This window comes from Macrobrachium rosenbergii, chromosome 3 (assembly GCF_040412425.1).
Source record: "Macrobrachium rosenbergii isolate ZJJX-2024 chromosome 3, ASM4041242v1, whole genome shotgun sequence".
Classification (NCBI taxonomy): Eukaryota; Metazoa; Arthropoda; class Malacostraca; order Decapoda; family Palaemonidae; genus Macrobrachium; species Macrobrachium rosenbergii.
The window spans coordinates 61,288,317-61,309,863 of record NC_089743.1 but is presented as its reverse complement, the minus strand read 5'-3'; the positions used below and the strand labels follow the sequence as shown (position 1 = coordinate 61,309,863).

Here is a 21,547-nt window from a genome sequence, read left to right as displayed (position 1 = left end):
CATTCATGATCAAAGTAGTATTTATTGTAGCTCTCTCTCTCTCTCTCTCTCTCTCTCTCTCTCTCTCTCTCTCTCTCTCTCTCTCTCTCTCTCTCTCTCTCATATATATATACGACAAAATGTTTCTATTGAAGTGATCAAATATCTACACATCATTCAGAATGGCTGACAGATGAAGCCTCGATGGCTCAGTTGTTAGAGCAGTGGCCTAGGACTTCGTAGAGGTCCGTGGCGCGGGTTCAAATCCGCAGCTGACTGGTCAGAGAAGGCGGACACTTTGCTATCCGTGTAGACACCCCGGGATTACGTACGTAATCAACGGATAGGTTTGCTGAAAGCAAATGGGTGTTACAGACTAATACACACACAAACAAAGCCACTCCAACATCTTCTAAAAACATAACAGACACCTCACACGTCTCGAACTGTCGACCTAACCGCCCAGTTCTCCTCGCTGCTGGGAGAAAGGGAGCTGGGGATTGGTACGATACACGTACACATCGTTACCGGGGTCTAAGCGATGTCAGGCATGGCAGCTGATCGAGGCTACGGCCTACCCCAATGCCAAATCAAAGTCCTTTGAATAGAAGGCATTGTGCTTACCCCATATAAAAATGGGAAAAAGCACGTTAAAAAGAAAAAAAAAATTCAGAATGGCTGACAGATAAACAGCTATGCAGAGGAAAATTGCTCTTGAAGCCCTTCAAATGTGGAATTCATATGCAGTTGATTGTCTTGGTTACACAAGAATGACTGTAACTGTTGTCAGCTTCTTACTCAAGTAAGAGAGCCTGAGAGTTATTAACCTACCCTGACAGGTAAATTGAATTGGAAGACATGATTGCTTAACCAACAAACTCTACATTTAGCTGTTGAATATACAAAAATTGGGCCTAGGAGTTCTCACCTTGCAACATGTCCAGCCCATTCTTAACATAGCCATCACAAAAGTAGACTTGGGCCTCATCAGTGGGCTTCCAGTTTTGTGTAGAAAACAGATACAGTCATGGTTTTTAAAGGTGGATGGAAAAATGATATAAGATTATTTGGGATGAATTGTACCAAAGTTAGCTTACAACCTCGTGCCGTAGTTGCAATCAGCATTCCAAGGAAAAGGAAGAACGCTTAGCTGATCCAGATGGAACATCCAGTTTACCTGTTCTCCATCAGATGAGTGAAGAATGTTTTTGGTCTTGTCAGAATTAATCTTTCCATATTTAAGGCTGGTGTATCTGTGCATTTTCTTAGAATAGTTTTGTTTTTTCTCAGTATTGAGATCTTATTTTCTTTTTATTAGGTTATCCTCTACTGTAAGTAGTGAAAGCAAGTGTTTTAGGTGCTGCAGAAATGAATTGTATATTAACGTAACATATTTAGAAGCACATGATATTCATGCCATTTGTGTTAGTTGTGGGGGGGGTAGAGAATGTAACTATGAAAGGTGTGAGGAATATTTTGGATGGTTGGATGTGGTGATGAAAAAATCAAGTACAATATAGAAGAAGAGAGAATTGGATTTATTGAGAAGGCATGGAATTAGAATAGGTCATTGGCCTTTTCTTTCCCCTCCTGCTTGTGCTCCTGTTCATTCTTCTTCTGGCCTCCCTCCTATTCCTACACCTCCCAGTTTCACTTCCTAAAACTCCTTCCTTACCAGCCCTGTCCTCTGCTCATGCTCTGGTTCAAGAAAAGATAACTGGTAAACTCTTTATTAGGATTAAGTTTAATTTTAAAGTTGTAAAGGCAAATCGCCTTTGAGCCCTTCCTTGCAGGAGAGATTTTCTCAAACAACCTTACATCATTAGATTCCACCAAAGCCTTCACATGCTTCAGCTAAAAGCATGGAGACTACTGACTGTCTCTTATGAGACTGAGGCTTTTTGAGAGTATCTTGAAAGTCTGTCCTCAGGTCTAGAAGAGGCAAAATTATTAAGTTGTGTCAACTGCAGTGGGCAGTCTACTTATCCTGGTGTTTGTTTCGAGAGATATCTTGTACCTCAGTTACCTCTGTAGACAATATGATTTTTTTTTTATCCCAAATATCAGTTACTCCAGGATATTAAGGTTCATAAGTCTATGCTCCTTTCTGTCTTATGAAATGCCCAGGTAGATATTGCTAACAGTCTGGATATGAAAGAATTCATTTTAGGTCTTTTGAGATTGAGACCTCTTAAGATGTTATGTAAACTAATTATTTGGAACCTGGATGTGGTTTTGAAGTTCTTATCTGCAAAGCCTTTCAAATCCTCTGGAAAGCCTTCTTTAAACTCGTAACAATGAAAGTTCTCTTAGTAGCACTGGCAACTGTGAAGAGGGTGAGTGAACTAAAAGCCTTATCGCTAAATGTTGGTTTCTGTAGTGTGAAAGTTTTTTCTTTCCTGTCTTGTGTAGAGCTAAGAACAGTTTTAAGGCAAAATTGCTTCCTGGAGTTGTTAAATCCCGAACGTGATTTCCTGAGTGAGAAGTGAAGCAGCACTCTTATGCCATCTTGGAGTGATTAGGATTTATTTGGCAAGGTTAAATATACCGAGTTAGGTTCAACTTTATTATGTGGAGTTAGGAGGCCAAACACTCCTGTCTAATAATGCTATATCCTTTTTGTTCGATGTCTGATGAGTCAGTTTACGAGAACTTAGTCCTGATTTTCTGCATACTTTTAAAATCTCAAGATATCCCTTAAACGCCTACTGGACGTATCATACGTCGACTAAAATTGTCTGTTGGGTGCCAAGTGGACGTACCGTACGTCGACTACAAAAAATGTCAAACTTCAGTCAACTTTGACTCGACCGAAATGGTCGAAAAACGCAATTGTAAGCTAAAACTCTTACATTCTAGTAATATTCAATCATGTACCTTCATTTTGCAACAAATTGGAAGTCTCTAGCACAATATTTCGATTTATGGTGAATTTTTGAAAAAAACTTTTTTCTTACGCCCGTGCTGTAACTCTGCCGAAAATTTCAGAAATTCTTTCGTCATTTTGTCGTAATTTTTGCACTGTTCTATATTAGCCGTTACATAAAGTTTTATATATGAAAATGTGTGCAATTTCATGTAAAATACAGCAAAATACAACCCATGGTTGTAGCTTTTATCAGTTTGGAAATATTTTCATATAAACCACGATAAGTGCCAAAATTTCAACCTTCGGTCAACTTTGACTTGACTGAAATGGTCAAAAAATGCAATTGTAAGCTAAAACTCTTACATTCTAGTAATATTGAATCATTTACCTTCATTTTGCAACCAATTGGAAGTCTCTAGCACAATATTTCGATTTATGGTGAATTTTTGAAAAAACTTTTTCCTTACGTCCTCGCCAGAAATTCTTTCGTCACATTGTCGTAATGTTTGCGCCATTTTATATTAGTCGTTACATAAAGTTTTATATATGGAAATGTGCGCAATTTCATGTAGAATACAACAGAAAATAACTCATGGTTGTAGCTTTTATCAGTTTTGAAATATTTTCATATAAATCACGATAACTGCCAAAATTTCAACCTTTGGTCAACTTTAACTCGACCGAAATGGTAAAAAAACGCAATTATAAGCTAAAACTCTTACATTCTAGTAATATTCAATCATGTACCTTCATTTTGCAACAAACTGGAAGTCTCTAGCACAATATTTCGATTTATGGTGAATTTCTGAAAAAAAAAAAAAAAAAACTTTTCCTTACGTCTGCGCGCTGTAACTCGGCCGAACATCTTAGAAATTCTTTCGTCACCTTGTCGTAATGTTTGCATCGTTTTACATTAGTCGTTACATAAACTTTTATATATGAAAATGTGTGCAATTTCATGTAGAATACAACAGAAAATAGCTCATGGTTGTAGCCTTTATCAGTTTTGAAATATTTTCACATAAATCATGATAACTGCCAAAATTTCAACCTTCGGTCAACTTTACTCGACCGAAATGGTAAAAAACGCAATTGTAAGCTAAAACTCTTACATTCTAGTAATATTCAATCGTTTACCTTCATTTTGCAATAAATTGGAAGTCTCTAGCACAATATTTCAATTTATGGTGAATTTTTTAAAAAAACATTTTCCTTACGTCTGCACGGTAACTTGGCCGAACATCTCAAATTCTTTCGTCACGTTGTCGTAATATTTGCACAGTTTTATATTAGTCATTACATAAAGTTTTATATATGAAAATGTGCACAATTTCATGTACAATACAACAGAAAATAACTCATGGTTGTAGCTTTTATCAGTTTTGGAATATTTTCATATAAATCACGATAAATAGAAAAAATTCTACTTTCAGTCAACTTTAACTCGACCGAAATGGTCGAAAACTGCAATTGTAAGCTAAAACACTTACAGTGTAGTAATATTCAATCAATTAGCTTCATTTTTCAACAAACGGGAAGTCTCTAGCACAATATTTTGATTTATGGTGAATTTTTGAAAAAACATTTTTTTACGTCCGCGCGTTACGAATTCATGCATCATGTTGTGATAATATTTTCTCTGTGTTGCTTTGATCGTTTTACAATTTGTTATATACCAAAATTATCGCAATTTTGTGTACAAAGAAAAACAAAATAACCCGTTAGCTTTAACCGTTTTGCTCACAGCGCAATTTGTATAAAATTATATATGAAAAAATTTATTGCGCTGTCATGTATTTCAATATTTATATATGATAATGATATTTTTTCCCATTTCTGATGGTTGCATACTAAACTTCAGGCAATGACAACAAAATGAGCCAAAAATGAACTCTTAATCTTAAAAACTAAGCGTGCTGTGATTTTTTGAAAAAAACTTTTCCGCTTAAGTGCTAACTCGCCAAATGCCACCGGCATACGGGAGACGTTTTTGTAAATAGAGGCTCGACGTTTAAGGGATATATGAGTGTTAGGTTTTTGTTTGTTTTAAGAATTTTTCTTGAGATATATTTAATGCAGCACAATGGAGATTTAATTCTGTTTTGGCCTCTCATTACTTGAGAGTTGTGGAGATTTTGGGAATTGCAAAGCCCTTTCTCTTCTAGTCACAGCCGGGTCAGTCTTTTCCTGAACTGAATGAGAGATTAGTTTTCTTATGTTCACTATTTCTAGTTTATAGTTCCTGGTGTTGGAGTTTTTTGGGAACATGAAGGTACGTTGTATATGTAAGTGTACCTTTGTATCATTTGTTTTGGACTACCCTTTTGCTGGGATTATTGGACCTAGGCACAGCAGTCTCCTTTGACCACTTCTGAAAAGGTGGTTTTCTCTGTAAGGCTTCTCTGACTATGCTATTCCCTAGAGCTCTGGTTTATGTTGTGGATCCACCTTCTGGCAGCAGTACTTATCAAGAAGGTTCCTAGTACAGGTAAGAATGTTTAAGTTCTTTATAAGAAACTAGAAATTTGCTTAGCTGTGTGAATGTTTTTTGTAGCTGCACTAACCCATTTGTCATTATCCCAATGAGGCTATCAGCTGACTTGAACAGTATGCAAGATTCATCCAAAATAATGAAAATTTTTAAAGTAAAATTTATTTGGATACCTACCTACCTGTTAAAGCACAACCTCCCCATATCTTAATGGGTTGTCAAGAATTCTGACTAAAATGGAACATCTTACACTAACCTGGTAGAGAACAGGTGAACTAGAGTCTATCCTGGTCAGCCAAGTGTTCTTCCTTTTTCTTTGCATGCTGATCAGACCTACGTTGTAAAGGTGTAAGCTTATTTTTAACAATAGGTAAGTATCCAAATAATAAATGATTATTATAAACATTCTTATTTAACTTAAAAGAGAAAAAAAATCAGATATGTATTTAGTCAGATGTAATGTTCTTAGGTTTATACACTTGAACTGGAATGCTTTCATTGCATACTTGAAAGCCAAATTTTATGTAAGCTACTTACCAAGTAATTACATAGCTGTTAGTTTCTGTTAACTGGCAGCTAGAATTTTGAAATTTGCGGTAGCGTTACTCTTGTTTTGGCCCCGTCCACTTTTGGGGTAAGAGAGGAACTAGCTTAGCAAACGAGCTCAGTATGTTTCTGCCGGCTGATGGCTGTGGTTACAGTGATTGGCAGCAGCGGTTTTTTGAAATTTCTCTTTGTTGATCTTGGATCTTTGGGGAAGTATTCGCTTTATGGTAGCCTTTTTGGCACAATTAGTTAGTGCCAGGTTTTCTTTGAAGACTAGTATTACCGAATTTGACAATTATTTGGACTTTTCTTTGACTCAACTTGTCAACATGTCCGACTGGGGCTCTCAAAGTGTTAGGTATTGCAGTAAAGGCTGCAATACGAGACTGATTAAAGCATGTTATGACCCTCATACTCTCTGTACTTCTTGGAGGGGTCAGATATGTTCCCCTGAATTGACCTGTATGAGTGTGTCTCTTGGGATCTGAAAGTGTGGAAGGCCTTGAGTAGTCATTTGACGAAATTAGACAGGGATGAAAAGAGAAAAGCAGCAGCTAGAACTAGTAATAATGGAGACTTTAGCTAGTCAGGTGTTGGCAAAGTCTTAGTCTGATAATTCTGATTCTTTGTCCTGTGTTCCACCTGATCCCATTTCTCAATCTGTACCAATTACTCCGCACCCTGGCTCCCTTGCTCCCGATCCCGACCTCATTATTAGCCTTGAATTGAGAATTAATCTTAAGTTTGGGTTACTCGTTGACACGATGGAGAAAATTGGTGCTTCTGTTAAAGTCCTAATGGACAAAATGAATGTGAATAGTGATAGTGAAGTGTTAGGTCCCTGGCAAACTCCCCTAAACCTGGGAGGAGCCAAACTGGCAGCCCAAAGGAGGTCGGTGGGGTCTGCCCACAGGCGGTCGCTCCCTGAGTTGTACCTGTTGCCGATTACCAGGTTACGACAGAGTGCCGCTGAAAAGGTGTCTCAATGGAAGTGGATCGTCTGGCCTCTAGTATTTCCAGCAGTGACTCCAGTCCTAGGCGCCAATGGCAAGGCGAATTTCGTCCTCTGAAGAGACGTGCTGCGGGTGCTTCTCAACCTTCTGCTGTTCCGGTTAAGAAGGCTAAAGAGGCTTCTCCAGAATATATTTCTTCCTGTACCTTCTGGGACAGTCTGGAATGTTTCTCCCAGGATCAGCCAGTGTTAGTGGGACAAGTTCTTCCTTCTAAGCATGCTACTTCCTGGAAGCACTCTTTGGCATCGAGAACATCGTCTTCTTCTAAGCGCGCATCTTTTGCTTTGGAGGACTTGCCGAGACAGGTTGTGATGTCGGAACTCTCTCCAGTGCGCCCAACTCCTGTTCTTGTAGTGCCTATACAATCCACTTTTCCTGAATCCTCGTTGGTGGAGAAGTCGTCTGTGGCGCCTGAACTTCCTTCTCCAGTGGTTCATGGTGCTTCTTCTGTTGTGGCTCCCTCCGAGCGCCATTCATCTGTTGTGCGTCCATCGTCTCCTGGGCGCCTCTTTGCTGAGTGCTCTTTGGCTCCCAAGCGTCCGTCAACTCCTGACCGCTCATCAGGTCCCGAGCGCCCATTGGCGCCCGTTCCCCTCTTGCAGCAAGATGCTCCTTTGGCGCCCAAGGCTAATTCCGCTTCCAAGCGCCTGATTTCGTCCGTTTCTTCGGCAGTGCCAGTGTCTTTGGTTCTACCTGCTCCAGCCACGATGGTTGCGCCTTCTGTTTTGGGTCCTTCTGTTCAGTCGATCCAACGCAAATTGGATAATATCCTGGGCTTAATTCAGAACGCCCCATGGGTACCCCAGCCTGTTGCGGATCTGTCGCCAATCTCTTCGGAGGAAGAGGAAGTAGTGGACCCTGTTTTCCCTCCATCGGCGTACGCCTCGTTATTTAATTTTCTGCCAGTGACTTTTCCTGATTACTTCTCTCCTGCATCTCCAGCTTTGACGTACATAATGGCTAACCCAACTCCGTCTTCAAGACTGCTTAAAACGGTACTGTCCTAACTAGCTAAGAAGGTTCTCTGTGAAGTGGAGAACTGGCTTTCGAGCAAGAGGGAGCAGGGAAGAGCCTCCTTTATTTGCCCTCCTTCTAGGCTGTTGCAGAGAAGATATCTTTCGTATGCGACCGGAGAGGCTCCTTCCATGGGAGCCCCTGCCTCCTCCCAGGGAGACGACCGGGTTAGCTGACTCCTCCAGATGGTTGGCATTCAATGCAGCCAAGATTTTGTTCCGTCCTTGGAATTGGACCATCTGGTCAAGCATTTGTTCTAAGTCTTGGAAGTGCTCAGCTTTCTCAACTGGACAGTAGGAGCTCTTGCTCGTAAAGTGAAGGAGTGCCCTCATATCCCTGAAGACTTCTCTTCTTAATTTTTGGGGGTCGTCTCTTGCTTGGATAAGGGCATTAGAGATGGCTCTTTTGACCTATCCTCCCTTTTTGCAATGGATATCCTCAAGAAAAGGGAGCTTTGATACACCACGAAGGAAGTTTCTCCCTCCCAGAAGTCTACACTCCTTTTCTCGCCATTGGACCAGAAACACCTTTTCCCTCAATCGACTGTGCTACAGATTGCGACTGATCTACAACAGAAGTTGACGCAGGACCTCCTCACACAATCAACGAGACGGCCTAGAGAGTCTCCGGCTTTTCCCCCAGGACAGTTTCTCCTGTCCAACCCCAGCCCCTCCAGGGTAGAGGCAGACAAAGAGGCTTCCCCAGACCTCGCGGAAATGCTCGTTTCACCCCCAGAGCTATCAAGAAGCCCTCCTACAAACCACCCACACATAAGTGAGGATCTAGTCCTCCGCACACCTTGGGGGCGGGGAAAGCTCCTACATTTTTGGGAGCGTTGGGAAGCAAGAGGAGCAGAAAGCTGGATTGTCCAAGTTCTAAGAGAAGGCTACTTGACCCCATTTCTGGAAACACCCCCCCCCCCCTGAGCAACAAGCTTACTTTATTGACGGCCTACTCGGCAAACTCTAAGAAGTTTTCAGCCCTCTCCCAAGAAGTGACAGCTCTCCTTGTAAAAGTATATCTTAGTTTAACCAGACCACTGAGCTGATTAACAGCTCTCCTAGGGCTGGCCCGAAGGATTAGATTTATTTTTACGTGGCTAAGAACCAGTTGGTTACCTAGCAACGGGACCTACAGCTTATTGTGGAATCCGAACCACATTATAGCAAGAAATGAATTTCTATCACCAGAAACAAATTCCTCTTGTTCTTCAATGGCCGGTCGGAAATTCGAACTCACGACCAACAGAGTGGTAGTTGAGGACACCTCATTTCCAGGGTTCTACAGTTGACTGTATGTAGTTCCTAAAGCATCAGGGGGCTGGAGGCCAGTTCTGGATGTAAGTGCTCTGAACTTGTACGAACAGAAAATCAAATTCAAGATGGAGACGTCCCAGTCAGTCCTTGAATCCATTCATCTGGAAGATTGGATGATCTCGATAGACATGAAAGACGCCTACTTCCATGTCCCAATTCATTGGGATTCAAGGAAGTTTTTAAGGTTTGTGTTCCAGCGAAAAGTGTACCAGTTCAGAGCCCTTTGCTTTGGTTTGTCGACAGCCCCATAGGTATTCACGCATGTTCTTACCCCAATGGTAAAATGGCTATATTTGATGCGAGTCAACATTTCATTGTATCTCGACGATTGGCTTATTTGTTCCTAGTCGGAGGAAAAATGTGCGGAGGACCTTCACAAGACCCTTCTCACCCAGGATTTGGGCCTCTTGTTGAATTTTCAAAAATCTCAACTGACGCCTTCTCAGGAGATAACTTATTTGGGGATGAGGATAAACTCTTGGAGTTTTCGGGTTTTTCCCTCCCCCCAAAGGATAAACTCCTGCCTTCAGAAAGTAAACACATGTCTCGCCCTTCAATCATGTTCTGCGAACAGTTGGATGAGCCTGTTGGGGGCCCTCTCGTCCATGGAGCAGTTCTTGTCCCTAGGAAGGCGTCACATGAGAAACCTACAGTTCTTCCTGAAAGCCAACTGGAACTGGAAGAAACACCCAGATTCTTTCGTTTTTCCAGTTACGAAGGAAATAAAAGATCTGGCCTGGTGTGGAATTCAAGAGACAGGCTCTCCCAAAAGAAGTCACTTTTCCCTCTGAACCCCGACCTAGTGTTTCATTCAGACACGTTAGACCTAGGTTGGGAAGCCCTCCTGGGAGTCAAAGAACTCAGATTCTAACCAGATTCATTCAAGGGAAATGCAGTGTTTTAGCAAACGAACTCAGCCGTTGAAGACAAGTTCTCCCCACGGATTGTCTCTAGACCCTCTAGTTTGCATAAAGTTATGGAAGCTGTGGGGAAGACCGATTCTAGATCTGTTTGCGACCGCAAAAAATTATCGTCTCCCCCTGTATTGTTCGCCAGCTCCAGATCCACAAGCTTGGGCCACAGACACGATGCTTCTGGATTGGTCGAACATGGATTTTTACTCCTTTCCCCCATTCAAGGTGGTGAGAGAAGTGTTGAGTTCTGAAATCACCAGAATGTAAAGATGACATTAGTATCCCCATTCTGGCTAGCCTGAGAATGGTTCCCGGATTTGCTGGAGCTTCCTGTGAATTTTCCAAGACTATTACCTCCAAAACCCTCCAAAACCCAGTCTACTCAGACAACCACATTTCAGAAGGTTCCATCAAGGACTGTCCACTGGGTTCTGACCGCATTCAGACTGTCGTCAGATTGGTGCGAGCGAAAGAATTTTCAAACGCAGTTGCGGATGCTATTGCTTGTGGTAGACGACTTTCCTCGAGCAAAGTTTACCAAGCCAAGTGGACGGTCTTCCATGACTGGTGCAGAAGAAACCTCATCTCGTCTTCTAAGACATCTACAGTATAGCGGAAATCGGTGATTTCCTTCTATACTTGAAGTCTACCAGGAACCTTTCCACCTCAACCATTAAAGGATACAAAGCAATGTTGAGCTCTGTTTTTAGACATAGAGGGTTAGATCTCTCCTCTAATAAGGAAATCTTATCAAGTCGTTTGATGTGACCAAGCAAAAAAGAAAATAGGCTAGTAGCCTGGAATTTAGACATGGTACTGAAGTGGCTGTTGCAATCATGCTTTGAACCGCTGAAATCTCTCTCCTTAAGGGACCTTAGTAGGCAAACTCTGTTCCTAGTAGCGTTAGCGACTGCCAAGAGAGTCGGTGAGCTTCGCACTTTGGATAAAAAGGTTGGTTTCTCAAGGTAAAGCAATCTGCTCATTTACCTTAGGATTTTTAGCCAAGAATAAGTCCTCTGCCAACCCTGGCCTCGCTCATTTGTTGTTAAAAGTTTAATAGATATCCTAGGTCGGGACGAAGTAGAAAGAACCCTTTTCCCTGTAAAGGCGTTAAGATACTATTTACTGAGAACGGAAAAGATCCGTGGGCCATCGAGCAACCTTTGGTGCTCAGTTAAGGATCCTTCTCGCCCTCTTTCGAAAAATGCCTTGGCGTTTTTCATTAAGGATTTAATTCTAGAGGCGCACTCACAAATTGACGAAGATATGTAGCCCATAGTGAAAGTCAAAGCTCATGAAGTAAGGGTGGTTGCCACGTCCCTGGCCTTTAGCCCTAATTTGTCTATTGCCTCATTCAAACAACGTTTTGGAAATGAAAATCGGTTTTTGCAACTCATTATTTGCGTGACATTGAAACTGTCTATGAAAATTGCAGTACCTTGGGTCCTATTTTGATTGTTGGTATGGTGTTGTGAGAAGGATTGTAGGAAGCTTCCTTCATCCTTCCTATTTTTTTGCCTTGATTCATGGTATCGAGTTGTAGGGGAGCCTGGGGTTACTTGGTATTTGGACTGCTCACCAGTTTTTATCCACAATGGTTGGGTAATGGTGTACTGTAATGTTTGGCTGTAGGCAATTGTGTTTTGTTTCATTTATTCTCTGGTTGTGTTTTTTCTGGTACTGTTCCCAGGGCAGGGGCGAACTGCTTATTCTTTGTATGCAATCAGACACTCCTTTGCAACAAAGGAATCCCGCTATGTAGCAGGCGACTCCTGACTATACTGCCCCACCGCTATACGTTGGGATGAGTGTCATCCAAAGGCAGTACTTTACTGTAGCAGCTTTCTCAACAGGTAAGGGACCAGCAAGCATTTTAACTAATGCTAGCAGTATTCTATTTCTTTTCATTACTAATTTTAATGTATTAGGATAGATAACCCATGCATCCCACCTCCCATAATGTGGGATTCAGCTGTGTAATTACTTGGTAAGTAGCTTATATAAAAATGACACTTTTATAATAAAATAAAGTTTTATATATACTTACCAAGTAATTACATGATCAAAGCCCTCCCTCCTCCCCTCGCATGGTTGGAAGGCTTAAATATATTGAGCTCGTTTGCTAAGCTGGTTCCTCTCTTACCCTGAAAGTGGGTGGGGTCACTCACCTAGCCAAAACAAAAGTAGCACTACCGAGAATTTCAGAATTCTAGCTGCCAGTTAATAGAAGCTAATAGCTATGTAACTACTTGGTAAGTATATATAAAACTTTATTTTATTATAAAAATGTCGTATTTTAAATGCATTGAACCTAGAAAAAATACGTATACCTGGTACATACAATTTAAGGACCTGATATATTAATCCAGATGTTAGTAGACAAAGCAGCTGTTATGTAGATTTAAGCTTACAGAAGCCAAATATATGGCTGAGCATTAGACAGTATTAAAAGGCTGTTTTTAAGGAAGGGCTCAGAATCAGCATTGGATTATTCAATTCCTTGCCTATTAATCACCATCCCCAACAGAATTTTCAGTTTAAATATAAACAATATTAAATTTATTGCTACATCTCCCTTGTCCTTCAGATGTGCTTGTGCTGATGTGTATACACTTTTAATATCGAAAGATCGCACAGATATCCATGAACATCATGATCAGCTTGCACAATAGAATGAAGAAGATATAAAGGCCCACACTTATCAGTTTTTAATGACGGCTATGCGTCTGCATCGTATGTAGTATTGGTTGCAGTATCATCTATTTGTTCATTATTGTCAGCAGTTAAAGTTTTAAAAAATATGCCGCCACAAAAATTTATTACTTTCGATGACTTGAAGTGCTTCAGAAGCCCTTGAAAATTATCATCTTAAGAACCCTTTTGTTAATTGAAGCCCATGTTTGGTTTCTCATAAATTTATGTTACTTAATTTAAAACAACAATATATTTTATATACCTTGTGAAATTAAGTAGGAACAGTTATAATTAACATATTTTATATGATTGTCAAGTTTTCAAATGAAAAAGAATGTGTATGATTTGAAATGAAACCTTAAAGGGAATTTTGTCAAGATGTTCAATATTTTAATTTAATTCAAATGCTAAATTCATAACCACACTCACTCGATCCCCCTACCCATCCTTTGCAACCAGTACGTGCACACACCTAACCTCCAGGCAACGCATGATGGCAGTATTAGAAGAAATCTTTTTGGAGATAAATGCATTCAAAGAGCAACTAAATCTCCCTTTTCCTCTATTTGCAAACATTTGAGGCTTACAGTTAAATATAGGGGTGGAATGCAAAACTATAGTCATGTTTAGTGGGAAAGTAAATGGCTATTAAATCATTCTATATATGTATATAGAATATTAACAATGGCAAACAGTGAGTTGTTCCGATTCCTGGCAATTATGTAATGAAATTAAATCTTGACATCATACTAATGTAACAACCCCTGCCACATTGAAAACTTGGTGTTATTTATTATTGCATGCTACTGAGGCAGCCTTTCAAATTTATCATGCTAGACAACATGGAAATCAATTCATTAATTCACTGGGCTCTTTCAACCCAGATATAATGAGACTTGTTGAATTTTAACTAGAGGAAGGGGTAAAACTAATGCTCTAAACATCATGATCAATATGTTAACCCATGTAGCACATAATGCAATTTTCACAAGGAATTATTACATATATAGCAATATTCAAAGCAAATGTCATTTGGCAACTGATCACTATATAATTATATATGACTGCATGTAATGTCTGACTCAACAATGTTTACAGTGCCAACCAGAACTTGTTGCATTTGGCCTTATCAGCTTTCAACTTCCACAAGGCAAACTTGGTTGAAATCAGGTGTTTTTTTATGTCAGTTGATTGGGGTTGATTATACAGTGAACACAAAAGTTCTTCAGAAAATTGCTTAAAATGTTTGTGAAGCAATAGATAATTTATCTTGAATGTGAAAAGTCAGGGCATATTACAAAATCCCAAGAGACCATAGAGTTATTTTAACAAAGGAAAAGGAATTAAAAAATCGTTCAAATCTCAAAACCTAGGAAAGGGACATGGAGCTATAGAAAATAAAGAAATATCCCAAAGATTTTTTTCTCAGATGCTCACAAACATAAAAAATTGCAGTGCCATTCATCCCTCAAAAGAAAAAGAAAATGAAAATGTGAATATTGTCCAGCACAATACTTATTTATGTAGTTGATCATAGGCCAGAGTCATAAGATAGACAATCTACCTGCATTGTTTGTTAAGCAGAAACAGCCTCCCAGTATAAAGAAATGTTGAATGGAATGAAGAAATTATTAAAAAGGAAATAGTTAAATTTATTATTATTATTATTATTATTATTCGGAGGGAACAGACCCTCTCATAAACAGGTCTTATTAACCCTAAAACGCCGAGCCTCTATTTACAAAAGTGTCTGTTGTATGCCGGCGGCGTTCGGGACTTAGCACCGAAGCGGAAAAAAAGTTTTTTTTCAAAAAATCACAGTACGCTTAGTTTTTAAGATTAAGAGTTCATTTTTGGCTCCTTTTTTTGTCATTGCCTGAAGTTTAGTATGCAACCATCAGAAATGAAAAAAATATCATTATCATACATAAATATTGGAATCGTTGTATTGTACACTAAACTGCGATGATTTTTGTATATAACAAATTGTAAAACGATCAAAGCAACACAGAGAAAATATTATCACAAAATGATGCATGAATTCGTAACGTGCGGACATAAAAAAAGTTTTTTTTCTAAAATTCACCATAAATTGAAATATTGTGCTAGGGACTTCCTGTTTGTTGCAAAATGAAGGTAATTGATTGAATATTACTAGACTGTAAGTGTTTTAGCTTACAATTGCAGTTTTCAACCATTTTGGTCGAGTTAAAGTTGACCGAAAGTAGAATTTTTTCTATTTATCGTGATTTATATGAAAATATTTCAAAACTGATAAATGCTACAACCATGAGTTATTTTTGTTGTATTCTACATGATATTGCGCACATTTTCGTGTATAACACTTTATGTAAGGCCTAATATAAAATGGTGCGAAAATTACGACAAGGTGACTAAAGAAATTCTGAGATTTTCAGCCGAGTTACCGCGTGCGGACGTAAGCAAAAAGTTTTTTTCAAAAATTCACCATAAATTGAAATATTGTGCTAGAAACTTCCCGTTTGTTGCAAAATGAAGGTAAATGATTGAATGTTACTAAAATGTAAGAGTTTTAGCGTACAATTGCGTTTTTCGGCAATTTCGGTCGAGTCAAAGTTGACCGAAGGTTGAAATTTTGGCACTTATCGTGATTTATATGAAAATATTTCAAAACTGATAAAAGCTACAACCATGAGTTATTTTTTGTTGTATTTTACATGAAATTGTGCACATTTTCTTATATAAAACTTTATGTAACGGCTAATATAAAACGGTGCAAACATTACGACAAAGTGACGAAAGAATTTCTGAGAGTTTCGGCCACGTTGCCGCGCGCTGACGCAAGGAAAAAGTTTTTTTCAATTCACCATAAATCGAAATATTGTGCTAGAGACTTCCAATTTGTTCCAAAATGAAGGTAAATGATTGAATATTACTAGAATGTAAGAGGTTTAGCTTACAATTGCGTTTTTCGACCATTTCGGTCGAGTCAAAGTTGACCGAAGGTTGAAATTTTGGCACTTATCGTGATTTATATGAAAATATTTCCAAACTGATAAAAGCTATAACCATGGGTTGTTTTTTGTTGTAGTTTACATGAAATTGCACACATTTTCGTATATAAAACGGTGCAAAAATTATGACAAAGTGACGAAAGAATTTCTGAGATTTTCGGCCGAGTTACACAAGAGACATAAGGAAAAAGTTTTTTCAAAAATTCACAATAAATCGAAATTTTGTTGCAAAATGAAGGTAAATGATTGAATATTACTAGAATGTAAGAGTTTTAGCTTACAATTGCGTTTTTCGACCATTTCGGTCGAGTCAAAGTTGACTGAAGGTTGAAATTTTGCCACTTACCATGATTTATATGAAAATATTTCAAAACTTATAAAAGCTACAACCATGGGTTGTTTTTTGTTGTGTTCTACATGAAATTGCACACATTTTTATATATAAAACTTTATGTAACGGCTAATATAAAATGGTGCAAAAATTACGACAAAGTGACGAAAGAATTTCTGAGATGCGTCGCTGAAGCTCTGTAGTGCGAGAAGAAAGAAATTCGCGCATGTGCAGCTGGGTAACGCTTGTAAACTAAACAACAGTGTGATCCGTGAACTTCCAGCATCCCTCAAGGCGCGAGATTTAAAATCTTTAGCAAACTAGCCCTATAACTATTTTTCCGCGAGTATTTAAAAAAACTTTTTGTAGTCGACGTACCGTACGTCCACTCGGCACCCTACAGACAATTTTAGTCGACGTACGATACGTCCAGTCCGCGTTTAAGGGTTAAAAAGGATGGCTGTATTATGCAAATTTATCTTATACAGTATCTTCTATTTTCCTTATAATTCACTTTTTGGGCTCAGCGATGTTGGTCAGCAACTGGCCAATATTCATATTGGAAAAAGGGTAGTGTGTGGAATGCAGGAAATCTTTTATTGAAATATCCAATCAGAAATCCTTCACCGTCTCGATTCAGGTTCTACTTCGGGTACCATCAACATGTTCCGACCAGCTTGTTGGTCATCCTCTGGACGTGGTTGAAAAAGATCTGGAGAAACAAAATGCTTTTGTTGGTACTTATAGGGGGGGTCTTGATAGGTGCTGAATTATGCTTGGCTGCCCGGGGCAGGTCATCTCGGGCGGAGCCTTCTCTCCCATGTTGATGTTTGGGGCTCGTCTTGCGTGCAAGCGGCATTGTAGTGCTGGGGATGAATGGGAGAATTTTGATCCTCAGATGCCAAATTTTGATTCACTCGTTTGCTATGGGGGTCGCTCGGTGCAGGCCGCTAGGAGACCTGCACCGAACGACCCCCAGGGTGTGTTGAAGAAAAGGGAGTTATGGTGCTCCTTCACCACAAAAGGAGTCACCCTCACCCAGAAGTCTGCTCTGCTTTTTGCCCCTTTTGACCAGCAGTATCTCTTCCTGCAGTCTACGGTGCTGGAGATCTCGTCAGACCTCCAAAAGAAGTCTACTCAAGACCTGCTGGTGCAGTCTGCTAAGTGTTGAGGGAGCCTTCTTTCCCTGCCAAATCTAAGTCACCCCTCCTCCAACTTCAGCATTTTCGTGGAGGCAGGCAGAGACTCCAGTCGAGACCCTGGACCAATCTACGTGTTTCCAAGTCAAGCAAGAAACCCGTGTTCAAAACCTCCAGTAGGAGCCTGACTTCTCTACTTTTGGGAGGAGTGGAGTCACAGAGGTGTGCAGCCATGGATAATTCAAGTTCTGGAGGAGGAATACGTCACTCCCTTAAGAAAAGACCTCCTGTAGTTAAGTCTCCCATTGCCGTCGACGGCTTACTCGGAAGGCTCCAAGAGATTCTTGGCCCTTTCACAGGAAGTCAACTCCCTCCTTCTCATGAGAGCTGTGGAAGTAGAGTGCCATAAATCAGAAGGGTTCTATAACCGGCTCTTCGTAGTTCACAGGTCAGAGGGGGCGATGGAAGGCTGTCCTTGATGTCAGTGCTCTGAATCTCTGTTCTGAAGACAAAGTTCCATATGGAAACGAGTCAGTCCATCATGTCTTTCATTTGTCGGGGCGACTGGATGATCTCCCTAGACATGCAGGATGCTTACTTCCATGTCCCCATACATCTGGACTCCAGGAAGTACCTCCCTTTCGTCTTTCAGAACAGGATCTTTCAGTTTCAGGCCTTATGCTTCGGCCTCTTGACAGCCCTGCAGGTTTTCACTCGTGTTCTTGCTCCCCTCGGCAAGTGGCTCCACTCCTCAGGATCAACATCTGGTATTTGGTTATTGGCTTCTCCGTTCCCAGTCGAAGGAAAGGTGCATGGAGGACTTAAAGACAACTCTGCCTGACTCAAGAGTTGGGCATTCTCATCAACAAGCAGAAGTCACAACTGTCTCCAACACAGGAGATTCTTTATTTGGTCATGGTACTGAAGTCTCAGACTCCTTAGGCTTTTCCAGCCTCCCAAGAGGATCAACTCTTGCCTCCACAGAGTCCCCCAGTTTATCTCTTTCCCTGTCTGCTTGGCCAATCAGTGGAGGAGTCTCTTCGGCACCTTAACCTCCACTAAGCAGTTTGTGACGTTGGGCAGACTGCACATGAGACCTCTGCAGTATTTTCTCAAAGCCAACTGGAACAGGAGGACCCAACCGGACTGGTACACCTTTCTCATCACACAGGAGCTCAAGGCAGACCTGCGATGGTGGCTGTGCGAAGGAAGACTACTTCAAGGAAAATCTTTCCACCACTGAACCCCGACCTAGGCTTGTATGTAGATGCATTGGACCTAGGTTGGAGAGCCCTTCTAGGAGACCAAGAAGTGTCCGGGACGTGGTCCACAGATCAGAGATGTCTCCGTATAAATATCAAGCAGATGAAGGCCATTCATCTGGTCCTCCAGGCATTCTCTCCCCAGATCTTTGGCAAGACGGTGATCGTTCATTCCGACAACACCACTACTCTAACTTACATCTGCAAGCAGGGAGGCACTCACTCATTCTCCCTCTATGAAACCTCCAGAGAACTCCTACTGTGGGCAGAACGGAACCAGATCACCCTTGTCACCCGTTACATTCAAAGGAAACTAAACGTCATAGCGGATGAGTTGAGTCGCCGCAACCAGGTCCTTCTCATGGAATGGACCCTGGACCCTCTGGTCTGCAATGATCTATGGAAACTTTGGGGCACGCCATCAATCGACCTGTTTGCGATGTCCAGGAGTCATCGTCTTCTCCTCTTCTGCTTACCAGCCCTGGACCCTCTGGCATGGGTGACGGATGCAGTGTTCCAGAACTGGTCGGGACTAGATGTCTGCATGTTTCCTCCATTCGGCATGGTCAGAGAAGTGTTAAACATGTTCACCTCTCATCAAGACATCTCAGTAACTAGTGGCTCCTTTCTGGCTGACAAAGGAATGGTTCCCAGATCTGCTACATCTTCTGGTGGACTTTCCAAGACTGCTCCCTCAAAAACCATCTCTTCTCAAACAACCCCACTTCCACAGGTTCCACCAAGGGTTGTCCACTCTGGCTCTGACAGGCTTCAGACTGTCTAGAGCCTCATCAGAGCAAAGGGGTTCTCAAGAACGGCTGTGGAGGCTAACACTAGATGCAGGTGCTAGTCTTCTAGCAACCTCTACCAGTCTAAATGGACACTCTTCTGGAGATGGTGCTGTCGAAATAACATCACTTCTTCTGAGAGACACCTGTAAGTCAGATCGCTGATTTCCTGCTCTTCTTGAGGTCATGCAAGAAATTATTCTCCACTTTTATTAAGGGGTATAGATCCATGTTGGGCTCTGTTTTTAAGCACAGAGGGTTGGACCGGTCCTCCAACCAAGATCTCAGTGATCTTGTCAAATCCTTCGACACAAGTAGACAAAAGTGATAGAAAAATGTCTTGTGGAATCTTGATGTGGTCTTGAAGTGACTGTCGGGCCCAGCCTTTGAACCCCTCCGTTCAGTCACTCTAAGAGACCTAATTAAAAAGACACTCTTCCTAGTTGCCTTTGCCACCGCTAAACGGGTCAGCAAGCTCCAAGTCATTGACAAGAGAGTATGTTTTGCACAGTGTGATGCAGTATGCTCCTTCTCTATTGGGTTCCTTGCTAAGAACGAAGACCCTTCCAAGGCCTGGCCTCATTCCTTCTCCATTAAAAGTCTAGCGGACATCTTGGGGTCCGGAGGAAGAGGAGAGACATCTCTGCCTGGTAAGAGCCCTTAGATACTGTCTTCAGAGGACTGGGAAGATTAGAGGCCCTTCTAGTCTTTTGTGGTGCTCTGTTCAGAACCCCTCTCATCCAATGTCTTAAAAATGCGATCTATTTTTTGAGAGACTTAATTTCAGAGGTGCACCACGAGGTTCGAGCGGTTGCTACTTCTTTTGAGTTCCGGCACAACATGCCTCTCTCCTCCATCTTACAATCATTGTATTGGAAGAGCAAGTTGGTCTTTGCATCTTATTATCTTGAAGTGGAATCGGTTTTGGAAAATTGTAGTACGCTAGGACCTTTATCCGTGGCTGGCATGGTGTTGGAAGAGGAAGTATAGGGGGCTCTCTATCCCTCCTCTATCTCCTCGCCTTGATGCAGGGTATATTGAGTCCAAGGGGATTATGTACTACCTGGAATACCCACCAGGTCTTTTAGTGGTTGTATGTGGTCCTTTTTATTGCAGTGTAGGTGACAGCACTGTATGTTTTTATTCTGGTCTACACCCAGAGCAAGGGCACCTTTTAACTTTGCTAGCGCTCGGAGTACCTCCTTTGCTGCAAAGTCCCCGCTAAAGTAGGAGGCGATCCATGGCTATACCATCACGCCACATTGGGTTAAGATGAGCGACGACCAGAGGCCGTACCCACCTGCAAGAGAAAAAACAGCTTAGGTATAAGCAAACATTCCACTGCACTCCCCTCCTCCTCCAGCTCTGAATAATGAGTTATTGCTTAACTTTGCAAAATGGAAACAAAAAAATAGAATTGTAGGTTGAATATGAGTTATTTAGACTTTAAAACGTGCAGTACAGTCAGTCCCCGGTTATTGGTGGGGGTTCCTTTCTGACGGAGTTGTGACGCCAGATAACCCACAATTAATCAATCAATCAATCCTTACTGACGGCATGGCGATGAGCAAAAACTGGCGATTTTCGATGCTTATCGACATTGATAAGCACCTCTGTTAGGTATATATCGTCGCCGATAAGTGGAAATCGGTGCACATCAGCACCGAAAATCGCTAATTTTCGTCACTAGACAAGCCCCGAAAAACCAGATCGCCAATAACCAAGCCTGCCGATACCCGGAGACTGCCTGTATCAGGATGAGATTTGGTAAGTTTGATTAAGTAGAGTTATGCACGTGATTGGGCTTTTGTTATGTAAGGTTGATGTGTAAGCCTAGTGTATAGGTGAGCCTGCATGTGTACAGTATACATACTCTTATAAATGGAGTTACAGTAAACTACTTACTCACAGTGGCTTGCCCCTTCTCTTTGGTAAACAAGTTTTAAAATATTTAGTTAACGCAGTAAAGTAACATAAAGGTATTATTGTGTTACAGTAATAGAGCCAAGTCCTTGCCGGGTAAGGGCAAGTAAAAAAAATGTATGGGTGTTCATGGGCAACTCCTTACCCTTTCTTATCATACCTTGTCAATACCGCGTAACTATACACTAAATATGGTTTCAAAACAACCACCAATACTCTTTAAACTGGAAACTTGATGCAGAAAGCAAGTATCTACCTTATTTTCCCATATTTTT

At 41.0% G+C, this 21,547-nt stretch overlaps 1 protein-coding gene across 13 annotated transcripts in view; it reads left to right on the top strand.

Moving 5' to 3' along the window:
- The window catches only part of Su(var)2-10 (E3 SUMO-protein ligase Su(var)2-10), a 166,432-nt gene that overhangs the window by 32,206 nt on the left and 112,679 nt on the right, over positions 1-21,547 (top strand). The gene's annotated exons all lie outside the window — the stretch shown is intronic.